The 15,390-nt window shown below is 33.1% G+C and overlaps 1 protein-coding gene across 2 annotated transcripts in view; it reads right to left on the minus strand.

The window, feature by feature from the left end:
• The window catches only part of DMD (dystrophin), a 1,854,428-nt gene that overhangs the window by 1,500,388 nt on the left and 338,650 nt on the right, over positions 1–15,390 (minus strand). For both annotated transcript variants that reach the window (XM_031673322.2, XM_072956638.1), the window contains 2 exons: positions 13,448–13,540; positions 11,993–12,070 (listed from right to left, as the gene is read on the minus strand). The gene's annotated coding sequence lies outside the window, so the exon portion shown is untranslated. The remainder of the gene's footprint in view (positions 1–11,992; positions 12,071–13,447; positions 13,541–15,390) is intronic.

The raw sequence follows: 15,390 nt of genomic DNA on the forward strand, positions 1-15,390 counted from the left end.
AATCCTGGCCTATTTTTCAATGGTAGACCTCTAGTAAAGTATCAATGCTTTCTGAAGTAATTAGTCTAGTTTAATTTTCTGCTAGTCTTATGTCAATTTTAGTAATTTGCAGTGTACTAAGAAATCATCCATGTCCTGGATTTTTCAAAATTAATATTACAGAATTGCTTGTAGTATTCTGTTAAGTTTCCTCTGCATCCGTGGTTACACATCCTTTCTCATTACTTATCTTGTTTATTTGCCATTCTCTTATCTTCTCTTGATTAGTAGAGGTTTATCCACTTTGTTGAGCTATTCAAAGAGCTAGATTTTGAATGTATTCAACCTATTTTTTTGTTTCCTATATGGAATTCACTTTTCACTGTTGTTTTTGTCTTTATAATCTTTTAAGGTGTATACTTATTCTTTTATTTCTACCTTTAAAAAAAATTAAGGCCATAAAGTTCTTTCTGAATAGAGCTTTTACTCTACCGACATCATCATCACAGTAAAAGCATGAGACAGTTACTAGTTTATGCACGTTTTACCAAGAGGGAAACAGACTATCAAAGATACACAAAGCTTCGACAAGGTCAGATGTTAAAACAAGTTTGGACATGAGAGATAATTCATTAATTAAATCTAGAGAATTCTCCACAAAGTGCCTTAATCTGTCTCCAAATTAATAAATATTGCATACCATGTAGACAAGGAATATTATTTGTTTTGGTTACAGTTTGTCTCCATACATCTCTTCTTCAAACTACCAAAAAATATAAAAAATAATACTATAAAAAATAATACTAACTAATAATCACTAAGACTCTAGAAGACGGATACTTCGTCGTGCTTGAAAAGTATTGTTCATGGTCTTTGTATCACTACTGAATGCCTCATAGACAGTCTAGCCAATTTTAACTCTGAATTATCATATGTTTTGTATTGTTAATAATGCCCCATTTCTTACCATGTAGCTATGAGTAATGTTGTTTTTTAAAATAATTAACTAGCTATTTTCAAATAATCATCACCATGTTTCACAATTGCTTCTCTGTGTTCTTTTACATATTTTCCCACATACACACTCTGGAATTACATCTTTCAAGGATTATCAATCTAGTTTCTAAATAACTATGAAAAGGAAAAATAAAATTTAAAATATGTTAATATCTGTGTTAAATGAATAATTATATGTATGTCTAGTAAGCAAAACAAAAAACATTTACATGACATATATGTTAATAAATGGATTCACTGTGTGTGTATCAGTGTTGTAACAAGCACTAGGTGGCAGGAAATTCAATATTGAGGTCACTAAGGATACCCAAAGTTATGTTTTCCTGTCTTCCAGAATGAAAGCATCTGACACCCAATGAATAGGTGTGAAAATTGATATTGTGTGTGAAAATTAAATAGCATGCATTGAATTTTTACAGAAACAAGTTCACCTCCACATGAAGATTGGCTTTAGGAGTTCCTGAAAACAGGACTAAGACATTACTCAAAAAGTAACAGTAGGTTCTGGCTCAGAATTTTGCAATGTTATTTGTGGAAGATGTTGTATTAAACATAATTCTGGAAGATAGAAAATTCTCACCATTTGCCTTGATATAATGGAATCTTATTGTGGCTCCAGTAGAATATTTAAATGTGAACTCTTAGGAAAACATCCCTTGAGTCAAGATGAGCACGCTATTAAAAGAAAAAAAATGCACCTAGGAAACCTAAGGAATTAGTTTTTGGAATACAGCAGTCTATTGTTATCCATTTTATAGTAATGAGAACACGAATTGAAGGGAATTCCTATTCCGTTCCCACACTAGTATTTAGACTTAAATATATGGTTTTGTACAAAAATTTATATTTAATAATTCTATGATGCATATACAAGTATTTCAGACAGCACTGTTACTTCCTGGTGTTCTATTTCCTAAATTAGTTTGCTAATCACTGCGCATGAGGAGCAATTCTCTTCCACTGCTTATTCGAGAGAATGTTTGTTTTATCCCAGGTTTTGTTTTATCCCCAGTTCCTTCAAGGTGTGGATGCAATCCAGCATTGTCAATAATATTTTCCACAAGCTAAATTTAGATATCCCATGGTGGTTATAGTGAATATATACATAATGAGGAACATTTGACATAAAAAATAATTGCAATAACCAGGTCAAATAATGAAAATGGAACTTCTTAGGGTAGAACAGAAGGCAAAAGAGAACAAAAAAATATAAATAAAAGCCAAGGAATAATATTCCTGTGATATCTCTGACGAAGTTCTAAGGAGTAAATCTCTTACATTTTTTCACACTTTTTAAAGTTTTGGTGGTGGCAGGGAGATGGATAAACTTTTCCAGTTTTAGTTTGTAAATAATTGAAGAATTTGCATTTCTAACACAGATGTTGTAGAAAGTTATATCTCATTCAATAAAGGAACTATTGCCTTTCCAATAAATTATATCTGCCACTTCTTGCCTCTTTTTTGGGGGGGGGGGGGTAACTAGGTTTATTTATTTATTTTGTTTTTAGAGGAGGTACTGGAAGTTGAACCCAGGACCTAATGCATGCTGAGCATGAGCTCTACCATTTGAGCTATACTCTCCCCACTTCTTGTCTCTTAAACAACCAATGAGAAGGATATTTCATAGCTACAGGTACTAATGAAAACACATCTTGTACCATTTAGCCAATTGATACTAGGTTAGGGGTAGGAGGTTCCTCACAAGTTTCAAAGAATGTGGTTCTTCCAGATCACTTCAGATTTCAAGATTTACCCTAAGGAGGGGTCATTTTTGTTCCTTAATATGCAGAATACAGTCTGAGCATTTATTTTAATTAGGCATGGGGTAAGGGATAAGGGTAAGCTGTCTTTGTACTTATCAGTCTTGGTATTTGAGTTTAACTGAAAAATGCTGCAAATTCAATCTTATAAAATAATTTCACATAGAGTAAGATTATGAAAGGAACCATGAAATATCACCTTTAAAAGTCTGGGTGGATTTCCTTAACCAGAATCTTAAACAGTAACTAACATTCAGGGGAAAACCGTGCATTGGAATTTATCATATAAACATCCCTCTTGATACTCAGACCTCATGAAGATATTCCTACATTCTATACATTTGGTCCTTTCAGATTGATACATTTCTTTCTCATTAACTGTTTATAACTGAGAACTTTCTTCCAACATTCTAGACAAATAGGATTTGCTTTTTAAATGTGTTAAGAGCCTTTTATAAAACATCTGCCATCATGTAGTGAAGCTAAATAAACTTCTCCACATTGAAGAGAAATTCCTCAAGTATTTATATAATCCTTCCAAAAATAATGCATTCAAAAGATCAAAAATGCAGGAAAAGCAAAGAAGTTTCACTGCCCTGCAGCATGTGCTTTTATACTGTGTTTAAGATTTATATAAAATTTTAAGACTTATGGGCATAAACTATACCTTTTTCTTCCACTGAAAGATACATGTATTGAATCTCTTATTAACTGATGAATAGTTCAATATAGACAACATAAAGAGTGGGCTGCATTGGCCACTGTGGTCTTGGCTCTCCATGGGCAGGTTTCTTTTCTTCCCTCCCATATCTCTGTATTCCAAAGATTACTTTTTATTTTATGCAATAGAAATTTGCATTGGAAAATACCTTCCAAAAGCATATTTTGACCTATAATGCATCCTAATATTTAGTTCTGGAAACTCATTATAAAGATACTATCCCTACCTTCAATGACTAAGCTTTACATATTTAGTCATTCATTGAATATTTTTCACCATCCACCATATGCCACCTATTAAGAGTTGAGGACAGAGATAGACTAAAGAATGGACTGTTTTATCAAATGGCTTAAAGACTAGTGAAATAAGTCAAAATGTCTCTATTTTGAATGTGTTTATGATAATCATACATCAGAAGATAATTCTTAACTGAGCTGTGTTTTTGTTTGTTTATACACTGCCTCTATGACGATAAAGATTTGAAGCAGTTAATTTTAAAAATCTCATAATGTTAATTAAATATAAACATTAAAGTGGTGAAGGAAAATTAAAACAAGTATAGCAAAACAGAAATTTCTGTGCAGGTACTCTTATTGAACATAAGATGCAGAACTAAACATTTTTGGCAAAGTGGCTCTTTAAACTAAACACAATTTCCTAGATGGGAGTATTATATACTAGAGGGCATCATCTATAAAACTGTCTTCAAAAATAATTTCACAACATAGAGTAAGATAAAAGATGTATACACTTTCAATATAATATTATTTAACTTGAATTTTCACAAATACTATGTATCTTATACCTGGCAACATAGAGTGCCACTTTAATGACAAGAACCCTATATATCTACAGCTTTCCAGTCTTGAGGCATGTATACTGATTTCAAGGGAAAAAAAACTTAGCAATAGCAACAACAAAAAATTTTAAGATAAGAGCATTCATTATAATGAGAAAAAATTAATTATAATTTGTAGCTATATTATATTATCCCGAAAGATCTCCATGTGTACAAATCATAGTAAATAGTTACTTCAATTTTAAGTTGAATATGCAAGGAAAAACATACTATTTTTCCCTTGATGCAAGAAATGAACAGGGTGGGGGGATAACTCACCTCATGAAATTATTTTCAAAGATAACTAGCTTTATTTTAAGAGGAATAATTTCACATTACATTAGAATGTAAATTTAAAGATTATATAATATGCTTGTGTATATGTTTATGTTCCACAGAAGAATATTTTGAAATACATACAACTATTTCTATTAGTACATATCACAGACGACAACGTGGAACCTTGGAATCATTTGACAAAGATCCTGTAGTTAGTGAATGACAGAGTTAAATGGATATACGTCTTGAGGATCCTTAGAATGAACATATATAAGATGCAGACATTACAGGCCTACTGTGAGGACTCAAAATTTAATATAAGAAATAATATTTTACTGTAAATTAAAAACTTGGAAATTATATCTGAGCACTGGATTTTACGACTAATAAATGGAAGCAGTCTATATTCGGTCAAAGATATTATGTTCTGACATACCCCAAAATATATATTATATGGCTATTTAAGTTTCTGAATACTTAAAGGACACATAAAATACTAGTTTTAAAGAACACTTTAGAATCCTCTTGATCTAAGATCATATGCCAGGAAGAGTGAATACTGTATCATTTTTCAGATCAGTGACATTTGACAACCATTCAATCTAATTCAGTGATAGTTTTCAATGATGTGATTAATTGAATATTTGAACATAACTGACATTTAAATTTTCACCCTAGGCTTTTTAAGTAGTCACTTTGGATTTGTGGTTTAATAATGTACAATGATCTTTTTTTGTGCTATCACACATTGTACATTTGACGTGACTTGGGGAAATTTTGCCACTTTGTCATAGACGATGAGAGTAGTGTACTGAACATAATTATGAGATCTACAACTATGTCAGCTAATATTAAATCATATTAAATCAGTAAAGTGCCAGTATATGCCCAGGGTATAATTCAACACTGTATTTTTTGTCAGATTCTTTAAAATAATGATGGAGTGCATTCTATGACTTCAAAAAAGCACTGGGATTCATAAAGTATACATATGGAAACCTTGGCGTGGAAGAAGAGGAAACAAATAGATCAGCAAATGAATGGAAGACAGGTATCATAACCCATCTGAAGGACAGTTTAAAACATCACAATCAAATCTCTCTACTTGATTTTTAATGGCTAAATTCCTTTACCAGTGAAAAAAACTAATCATTATTCAACTTCACATAAAATGATTAAAATTCAAATTTGTATTAGAGGAAATTCACTGACTGGAGATAAGTTACATCTAAGGGGGAAAAAATCTATCAGTAAAGAAGCTTAAATGACTCATTAAATATTTCTTTTCATTTGAGAGAAGATGGGGTTAAAGACCTATAGAACTGAATTCAGAATGTCTGGTGAAGGAGACTACCCATAAACAAGAGTGGAGAAGGGCAAAGGAATGATAGAATTGCAGTGTGAGAGATGTTTCCATGTTATCTGAGATTTGTTCTATCTTCAACAAGTTACAAATAAACGGAAGCTGTGAATACGTTTTTATTTTGAGCTGGTGTTTAGACAAGCATAACCATTTGGCAGCAGCATCCCCTATTTCACAAAATTTTGTACTTTCTTTTGTTTGCTTTTTTAAACCACAGCCAACTTTATTACAAATGAGCTTTGCTCTCAGCAAATATTGTGATAAAAGTATCACTGCACTTAGAAGTACTTTCTTCTCAATAAGTGGTTGTCAAAAATAAATTATTGATAGCAAGGATAACTTCATGCTAAAACTGCCACCACAGAGAATGCAAATCAGAACATAAACGTGGTATCTGAGCTCTACAAAGCTAAGTTGTAAGTGACATTAGACAGAGGATAGAAAGTTAGAAGTCAGGACATAGAAAAGAAAACAAACTGAGGCACAGGGTCAAATTGAGTTGCTAGTTTAGAACTAGGGAATATGCTAAAACTAGTCATTTATGGCAGAGGAGGAGACCCTAGGGAGGAAGAAGACAAAATGAATGACCTAAGAAGATCTTAAAACAACTCCAAAGTGTCCTTTCAAAAGGAAGCTTCTAACACCCTTTAACAAAAAGGGAGGGCTAATTTTTTTTCAAGTCATTTTTAAAATTAGGTTTGTGAATAATGTGCAGAATTGGGAGACACCTCATAATTTTCTATTAGCAATTACCAATTTCTTACAACTTTGAATAAACTTACCACTAGTTCCTTGGACTCAGCAGCCTTTGTGAAAGGTTTGCTGGTTTTGTTTCATGATTACTTAAGTTCTTTTGGTTACTGATTATAGTACTCTATATTCAACTGTGTTCATGTTTGTAATTTATGATTTTAAATAGAATATAATTGAATTTATTTGATTTTTATTATCAATAGAGTTCTGTGTAGGTTCCACTTTTAGTTTCCATATCTCTTGTTATCTATTTTAAATATTTTCTATGTTTAAACTGCATATATTTGTTTTATTTCCCTATTTTTTTCCAATTAAATTTATGAGATTAGTCTATTTTATTATTTTATTACAAAGAACTAAGCTCTTAAATTTGTCTAGTGTGTCTTCTTTCTAACTCATTTATTTCTTCATTTATCTTTTATTTCCTATTTTCCTTAGAGCATTTTTTTCTTTTTGTAACATTTCTAGTTCAAAGGTTGAATTAATTTATCATTTTTTTTTTAATGAAGATGAAAGCAAAGACAAAATTGAACCTCTGGGTAGAACCAAGGCCATTTCTCATGGGTTTTCTCATGAAATGCTTTATCTTACACAAATGTAGATTTGTACTCTTGGTTTCTTACATACATTTTAAATTAAATTGATTTTTCAATTGTTTATTTCTCATGCTATATTATTATTATCAAAGATTATGCACTTCAAAAGTTCTTCTTTTTATGGGTTTAATGGTATTTTTACTGCATTGTAGTATATTATCCTTTTTTTATTTGTACATATGCCAGGTATATTTTTTATATATTTATCTTTTCCCATGCCTTTAGTTAAGTCCTGTAGCAGGGCAGAAGTTAAAGATACCTCTTAGCCTGTCTTCCTTTTCTGACTCTGGAGTTCCCCAGAAGCATAGGAAGGACCATGACATCAGTTGGTTCCAAAATCAGCCAGAAACCACCTCCACTCCCTGTCAGCAAATGGGGGAGATGGTATGGCCTCAAAAGTGAATGGCATCCACGTGCATCTAGTAAGGTTGGGCCATAGCTGACATTAGGGCTCTCAATGTAGAGATTCTCAAGTCCTCTTTCGACCAGAAAAAAATAAAAATAAAAATAGAGAAAGAGCTAAAATGCTGGGTTTTCTCTGTTTGTTCCCCCTCTCACATTCTTCACTCTTCCTTTGTTTGAGATGACTCATCTAGTATGAGATGACTCCACCATCTGGGATTTCTTACCCTCTGGTTTCTGGTTGGGTTCAACCAATGCATACCATTGGCAGAACATTAAACATAAAGAGAATTAGACGAAGAGGCTGAAGTATCAATCTTCTCCCAACTCCCCCAGCAGGCCATGATATGAGAGTAACTGTATTCTTTAGGAACATATGGTTGCAGGTGCTGTCCAGTGGACCTACTCCTAAAGTTAGAGCTTTCACTGGTTTAAGGTAAATAGGTCTTTTGTCTTTTTAGGTTTAGGAGTAGTAAAGGCTAAACTCATGCTAGTCCCTGAATGCTTCACCATTGTTGGTTCCTTTAATCCTGGCCACATTTCTGTATATATTCCTTTTATTACAGTCTATTCAACTTTGTCTTTGCATAGGCTTTCTGATTAATTCCAGGACTGTTAATGATACACGTGGCTTCATGAGATGACTTGGGCTTGGATGGTGACTATACCACTGTATAATTCAATTGGCTAAAAACAAACAGCCTTTTTCTGCCTATAAAAGGCACCACATAAGTCTACTGATCTTCCCTGACATTCCCATGAGAAAGTGAAGATTATTCCTAATAATGACAAAGTTAGAATTTTCTGAATGCCAGTTTGAGAGCTCAGATTTGGATTTGCTTCATTTAGATGAAATTATAAACTATTGTTTCTCTATTACACTTTTTCCCCACACTCAGTCTTTTTCACCTACTGAGTCCTGTTTCTAAATGCTTCTAAAACCTCAAGGTTTTTTATCCCACTGCCTGGACCATTTTCTTATAGATAATCCCAAGGCTCACTCCTTTACTTCCTTCCAGTCTTTACCAATATTACAAGCTAACCAAAGGTCTTCCCACATGTCCTGTTCTGTTAATTTCTTCTTTATTCATGTATCTATCACATGTTATCTAAACATTTTATATATATATATATATATATATAAAATGTCCTCTGATATGAGATTCTGAACTCCATGACATAAAGGATTGTGTTTGTTCTGATCACTGACTGCAGTGTTTGTATAACCCAGAATACAACCTGACATATAGTAGACACTCAATAAATAATTCACTGAATGCAAATTTACTAACATTATTCTGTTTTAGGTATGATTACTCAAAATCTCCAATCAATGCCTCCTATACTTCATTCTAATTTGAGAATTCGTGATTTTTAAAAGGAAATTTGAAATAGTTCTATTCACTATTTTACTTAATATTGCTGATTTATTTATATCCCACCCCAGGCTCATTTATATTCATCTGACATAGAGCATCCAAGTCCATTTTTAGGAAAAAATCCTGCTCTAGAGCATTCCCTGATTTAACTGTTTATTCTTTACGGTAAAAATCAGAGACAAACATGTACCTTAGAATATTTTCCATTTCTTTTGTACTTTTATTACAAAACAATGGAGAAATATAAAATGATAATACATTTACTTTAGAGCATTTGTATTCTGTGTCTTTTGGCCTAGGGCTAACTCAGGTAAAGGTTATTTCAACTCTAGGTTTTGGTTTATACTGAAAAATGTTTTACTTGAGATTCTGTCCTTTAACACAGAGACCTCAGTTATATGCCATTCCTTGTTAGGGTCCTGGCTCAAATAGGACCTTCGTGAAATTTGCTCTTTAAGGGGCTCTTTGTCCAATTTAACCCCATTTTGAGGTCTTTCCCTGCTAAAACATTGGAAGATTCTCAAGATTTTCTATCTCAGTAAGAAATACAACCTTGTAAGGAAAGATCTATAAATTAAATTAATCACATTCTAACTGTGTATATTCATTTATCACATTTTATTAAACCATTTCATGATAAAATACAGGGTCTATGGGTCTATGGTCATATTGATGAATATAGCCATAATTTGGAGTTTGGGAGGTTGTAACACCAGGTTTCCTTTCCCTTTATATATACCTCTTTTTAAACTTTAAGAAATGTTATAGCCTACATACAGAAAAATACACTTAAGTGTACAGCTTGATAAATTTTCTCAAAGCAAATGCACCTGTGTGCAGTATTCCACATGGCATGGTATTCATGCACATGTAGACAAATAGAACAATGGAAGTGAACTGAAGTCTAGAAATAAAACTACGTATGTATTGAAAAATTTTTATGATACAGTACTGGAGAGCAATGGGCAAGCAACATTCTTTTTAATAAGTGGTGTTGTGATTTTGATTCTAAGTGAAAAAAAAAACCGAATCTTTACCCATTCCTCATACCAAATACAATAATCAATATAGATCCAACTTCAAATGGTAAAATAATAAAACTTATGTGGATAATTAAAAAAAATGTTATACCATAATGGCTTTTGGCAGGCAAATATTTCTTAAACAGGACATAAAATTATTTATGGTGAAAGTTTATAAAAATGAACTACATCAAAATGAAGAACTTCTTTTTCTCAAAGATAAAGTGAGTTAAAAATTTAATCCACAGAGAAGTAAAATATATTTGCAATAAATACAACTAAGGACTCAAAATCCAGAAAATAAAAACAACTCATAATTTTTATGAAGTCCAAGTTAATTTTTTTCTGGGTTTGAATCATGCCTTTGGTTTCACATCTAAGAGGTATTTGGTTATTCCCAAAGGCACAGAGATTTTCTTTTATGGCTTTTCTATTTTATTGTCAGGATGTCTTCTGGTCCTATGTTGAAAATTGTGCAATTAACAATTATAATATGTACAGACAACCCCAAAAATTCGTAATTTATAATCAGTATGTGAAAAAAAGAAACTCATATCAAAAAATAACATCTATAGCTACCCTAATCCACTACTTTAGAGGTGATCCAACAGCCTGTGTTTTAAGATGACATTTTCTTAGTGGGAACAGATCAACTAGTTCATACAGACTGAATCTAATTATTCTTTGAATTTTCTGCTGTTTTCCTTGTTCTTATACTTTGTAATGGAGCATGAGGAATTGATATTTAAAAAGATATTTTCTTTGTGTAAGTTTCCAATATTGTTAAAACATTTTCTTAATTTATATGATACTGGTCTGTAGGACTAATAATAAGCCAAGCATTCCATAGGCTATCTTATTCTGCTGCAGAAAACTTGAAAATATAGTTAATCACATCAGGAAAATAATAAAAATATATGCTTGTGAAAATTTTTATAGGTTAAATATGGCCATAATCTTTCATAAAATTGACCAATTGCTACATAGCCTTCACTTCCATTTCCAGAGTGATGTCCTCTCCCTGCCAGATGAACTGAACAATATTTGGGGGAGTATACATCATTACTGATCTATCATTAATTATGCTTATTTTAAGAGCATGTGATCAATTATTTGAATTTATCCTTGAAAGAGAGATGTAATGCAATTAGGAAGCTACTAAAAGTGCCTGGTAAATGTACTGCACAATTAGAAAGATTGTAGGAAGTTGATAAGAAAGGAGGGCTGCCTCCAATGTCATGATAGAGGGGAGGAATCTCAAAGTCACTCTAAGGAGACAAGAACTCCTTTAATCTACACACTTGTTGAGGTTATGAATGTTGACTTCTTCAAATACCACACATATATTTCCTTCTAGTTAAACTAAATCAAACTTAGGAAGAGAAAAAATATTTACAGATCTTATGCTGAGTTGAAATAGTGATTTTTCTGGGTAACTTTCATACTTGGATGTGTTGCCTAATAAATGTTGCCTTAATTCAAACAATATCCTCACCATATGTGAACATATTTTATGCATAAAAAATAATAATCAGCCTAGTAGAAGCTATTTTTTGCACGAAACACTGCCGTAAGGAACTGAATTCACCACAGGACTTAATCTGTCTACCAAACAGAAGTCAAGTGAAATCTGAAACAACACAAAGCAGCCAATAAGGCTTGGGTCACGCCTTTCCCTGCTCCCGGTGGCTGCATGCATTTACTTCCTGAATCACATTAGCCACAAGCAGACGCACAGGAAGTAGAACACGTGCTCTATTAATAACTTCTCTGATTTACAAGAGAACTTGAGATGGTCTCTCTGTATTTGGGGCCAAAGCCCTCACTCAAACATTAAGCATGCTGTCTCATGGTATCTAGATTCTGCCCAGGGCACTACTTACATTATTTTTCTGCAAGACCTGCAGTGCCTTGTTGACATTGTTCAGGGCATGAACTCTTGTGGATCCTTTTTCTTTTGGCTGAAAACAAAATGAAACAGTGTTGACTGCCCAGCAGAGAGAAGGACAATCTACCAGAAATGAAACAATTTATACATTTCACTTCTAAATTCAAATCTGTGAAATGAGCCCAGGCTGGGAGGCATTAATATAAAGAATTTAAGTGCTTTGGGTTAATTGTCCTTGTCATAAGAGTTTCTTAGCAGGAATCAACTATTCCTCAAGAAAAAAAGATAGCTTTTTTTTTTTAACGAAAGCAAGTTTGGGTACGATCTCTCCTTCATTCTACAGCCCAGTTGCATGATCACCAAGAGGAACATCAGCCTGCGTAAGGACATGTGCTAGTAAGAGTGATAACGTGAGTTTAATTCCCACACTTTTAAGAAAAGTTCAAAAGAGATTCGAGCCTAGCAAAATTCTACAGTGCCAAATAGTCTTAAAGGAAAGTATTTCTGTCAATATTACCTTAATTGTCTTAGTCACTAAAGCTCAAAACCTCAATCATCGTTCTCTAACCCTCATTCTCAATCCCCAAAGTCTTATCTTGTTCTGTAATTTTTAAATTAATATTTGCATAGCATATTACAATATATGGATTAACTCATTCAGTTGTGGAGTTTTATAAATTCTACCGTTATGATACATGCCATATTTACTCCTAAATGAGATGTGCCCTCCTAGAAAAATTTTAAGTGCATAATACAATACTGTTATGTTAACCATAGACACAATGCTGTAGAGCAGATCTCTGGAATTTTTCATCTTGCATGACTGAAACTTTACACTTATTGAACAGCAACTCCTCATTTTCCATATCTCATGTTAAGTGTTCTTAAATCCTAAGAGTTCTCATCACAAAGGAAAATGTATTTTTCCAATTTCTGTAATTTTGTACCTATATGAGATGATGGATGTTCACTAAACTTATTGTGATAATCATTTCATGATGTAAGTCAAATCATTATGCTCTACACCTTAAACCTGTACAGCACTGTAAGTGAATTGTATCTCAGTAAAACTGAAAAGAGAAAAAAGAAAAAAGACTAAAAAAAAATAAATGAAATTCAACTTGAAAGGTCATTATGTATAAAAGCCTTATAAAAAGACATTCAATAACAAAGATACCAAATCATAATAGAAAATAAATATTTGTTAAACAACAAATTATATTACTGAAAATTTCACCTTCTTGTTCTGCATATGATAGAAGATGCAAAAACAAAAATAATATTGCAAGATTACTTTATTTAGGAATAGGTCCTCTATTGCTACTTAAATCAGTAATTAGTATATTAGTGAATTTTACTGGATCTCATAAAACTACACATGGTTTGCTTCTGGCCCAAAATCCTTCTGAGGTTAATGTGAACTTTCTTTTAAATACTGTAAGTCACATACCAGTTTTTGCCCTGTCAGGCCTTCAAGAAGGTCTAGGAGGCATCTCCCATCCTGCAGGTCACTGAAGAGGTTTTCTATGTGCTGTTTCCCAAACTGAAATTAGAAATACACCCAATTAAATAAAGCACGCTTCCAGTGATCCATTTCCACAATTATACCCTTTAAAATTTAAAGCTATATTTAAGAATATTTAATGCATCTAATTCTTAATCTACCAAGGGCGATTAATGAAAAGAGATCCTCCAAGTAAAACACAAAAACCAATATATCATCATTAGGTCAAATCTACTTAAATATGTATTTTTTAATTGAAGTACAGTCAATTACAAAGTGTCTATCTCTGGTGTATAGCACAGTATCCCCGTCATGCAGAAATACAGACATATATTTGTTTTCATTTTTTTTCCATTAAAGGTTATTACAAGATATTGAAATAGTTTCCTGTGCTATACAAAAGAAACTTTTAAAAAATCTACTTTTATATATAGCGGCTAACATTTATAAATCTCAAACTCCCAAATTTATCCCCTCCAACCTCCTTTCCCCAGTAACCATAAGATTGTTTACTAAGTCTGCGTCTGTTTCTATTCTGTAGATGAGTTAATAGTGTCCCTTTTTTTTTTCAACAAGAGTGGGACATCTGAAGCCTAATGGATCTAATTAACTCAAATTTTTGAATGCTGATTCTATGAAGGAGAGAACAAAATGTTTAAATTTTCTGGCATTTGGGCCCCGTGGAGGGAGAAGCAAAGACATAAAGAAACAAAGACCACAAACAATTGGCCTTCGGTGGGTACGTAAGACATAATCATGTTGTGTACTTGGAAATATACACAGTCACAGAGTGCTCACCATCCTTCACCCACAAAACATGCTTTTCTCCACAAAGACATTTTGCATTGGGTTATTTTGCATGCTGCCTCATTCTCGTATCAAAGGGCTCAAATTTTAGAAAGATATGATTTAAATTAAGGTGAACAAGGCTGGTGAAAGTTTTTCATCTCTGTCTCACTTCTTTACTTGGAAATTATACTGAAGAAAAATAACAGACACTAATAATATCTAACATTTTTGGAGTAACTATTCATGAGAAAAACTCCACTAAGTAAGGTGATCTTGTGATTTTTGTGTCGTTTCTGTGAGCTCTGTGATAATATACTCATCTTACAGATGAGACAAAGAGGTTGAACATGTGCCCTTTGTTACAAAACTGGAAGATGAGGAAGCCAAGATTTTGGCCCAGATCTGTCTAACTCCTGGGACTCTTGTTCTTTCTATTTTATCATGCTGCTTCCTTGGCCTTTTCTTCCTTCCACTTGATTATCTTTCAAACATTTTATTTCTTCTGTCATGCCTCCAAATATTTTCTTTTTCTGGTTTAAAACCTCCACTCCAGTCATATGAAATCATACACAACTCTTTCACCACCCCAGTTATCAAGAAAGCTCTATTTTATCGATGACAGATGTTTATTGAACACCAATAAACCTGGGCGAGGTGCTAGAGCCTACACTAATAAATCAGAGGGACATGACCCTGGCCCTTGTGGAACTCTGAGTTGAGCAGGGAAAACAAATATTCCTAAAAGGTGATACTACTTAGAAGCAGTAAAAGGAACCCAGTGCCCATAGTCCAGGGATCAGGATACGTTCCTCGAAATGTCAGGTGATGGGTCTAACATTAGCCTTCGGGTACTGGGCATCCATTCCTTCGATCACACACAAACTTCACATTTTACAGAGGTCAAGAAAATCAAGAAAAGCCCTGGTTTTCAGCAAAAGATACTTCTGAAGCTTCCAAGATTGAAGACAGAGGATTCAGGCTCTCCTACAGGCCTGTAGGCGAGGTAGCCATGTCCATGACAAGTCTTGTCAGTGTCTAGGTGTTTCACTTAATGAGAACACTGACCGCTGCAAGAAATCCACCAGTCCTTCTACGTCCAG

The sequence above is a fragment of the Vicugna pacos genome, chromosome X, assembly GCF_048564905.1.
Source record: "Vicugna pacos chromosome X, VicPac4, whole genome shotgun sequence".
In the NCBI taxonomy this organism is placed as follows: Eukaryota; Metazoa; Chordata; class Mammalia; order Artiodactyla; family Camelidae; genus Vicugna; species Vicugna pacos.